At 49.3% G+C, this 1,228-nt stretch overlaps 1 protein-coding gene and 1 long non-coding RNA gene across 2 annotated transcripts in view; one reads left to right on the top strand and one right to left on the bottom strand.

Moving 5' to 3' along the window:
* The window catches only part of LOC109308539, a 24,701-nt gene that overhangs the window by 5,801 nt on the left and 17,672 nt on the right, over positions 1–1,228 (bottom strand). The gene's annotated exons all lie outside the window — the stretch shown is intronic.
* The window catches only part of PCYT1A (phosphate cytidylyltransferase 1, choline, alpha), a 20,780-nt gene that overhangs the window by 12,249 nt on the left and 7,303 nt on the right, over positions 1–1,228 (top strand). The window lies entirely within an intron of this gene.

The following is a 1,228-nucleotide window of genomic DNA, read 5'->3' as shown; positions in this document are numbered from 1 at the left end:
GTTTGCAAACAACCCAGGTATAAAAAAATCCAGGTTCTACTGTTCAGCTGAGAACAAAATGAGCAGCCTGTTGTTGTATGCGTGGGTCTTGTCCATTTTGTCACAGTCTAGAGATAACCAGTCTTCCTCATCTCTTGGTTGAGGATGGTCAAAAGGAGGGTCTGGCTTTTGTACCTATTGAGTTTAAATGGAACTTTTCCCTCTTGCATTGTGGGACCTTCTCACTCTGCCATAGTGACCAGTGTTCATTTGAGCTCAGACAAAGGTGCTTTCCTATTACGTTCAGTCTGTCGTCCTTTGTCCCTTAACAGGTCGGCATCCGTGAGGTCAGTGCAGGAGAAGCCTCCATTAAAAGACATCTCTGATAGCAGCAAAGAGAACCAAGCAAAGCCCAGCCCTGCTTGCAACAGCCCTGCACAAAATGCCCTTTGAACTGAAAGTTCCCCTTCCCTGATTCCCATCCTTGGTACAAAAGTGCCTTCATATTCAGAGCCCATCTTTGCAATCAGCCTAATACTAAATAAGCACTGTGTTTTGAGAGGTGTAGAATCCGAGATCCCTTTCTAGGCATGATACTTGCCACACGCACAGGCCCAGTGGCTGGTGGGCTGCCCATTAAGCAGGGGAACCTTTTTTTGCAGAAAGGAGCACAGAGCATTAGCTGCAGCCAGATGGAGCCTTACGTAGGCATGCGTGGTCCTGCAGGGTTGCGGGCAGATTTCTGCCAGACCATCGAGGGCTGTCCGAAGACACCGGCCTTAACAACACCATAAAGGGAGAACCTGCATGCATATGCAAGTCCCGTTCCCTCTATAGGAGAAAGCCGGTGAAAGTCACCTTCCGCTTGCAGCCTGTGACCGTGGCCCTATCATGAACCAATCCTCGTGCTGTTGTAGAGCACCGTAGACTTAGTGGAACTCTGCAGAAGGAGAGGTCTGCCAGGGCAGTTTTGGAGTGGGCCCCAGGGCTATTACTGAGCTGATTTCCATAGGCTTAAAATCCAGAAGGGTCCGTTGGTGGTCATCCAGTCATCCGTGCAGCATAGCAGAGTCCCTAGGACAGCCCTGAGTAAATTCCTGCCTCCAGCTGCTTCTGGTCTCTCTCTCTCATTTCAGCCTCAGAGATTCTTTCAGGTTTTTTCAAAGTCAGGTCCATCTATGGAGACCAGTCGTCAGCAGCTAGGGTTTCAGCTTTAGTTAAGCAAAAAAGGGGAGGGTGAAGTTCAACA

The sequence above is a fragment of the Crocodylus porosus genome, unplaced genomic scaffold (genome assembly GCF_001723895.1).
Source record: "Crocodylus porosus isolate Cpor-Errol unplaced genomic scaffold, CroPor_comp1, whole genome shotgun sequence".
NCBI classification, from domain to species: Eukaryota; Metazoa; Chordata; order Crocodylia; family Crocodylidae; genus Crocodylus; species Crocodylus porosus.
The sequence above is the reverse complement of the archived record's forward strand: the minus strand, read 5'-3'. Positions and strand labels throughout refer to the sequence as shown.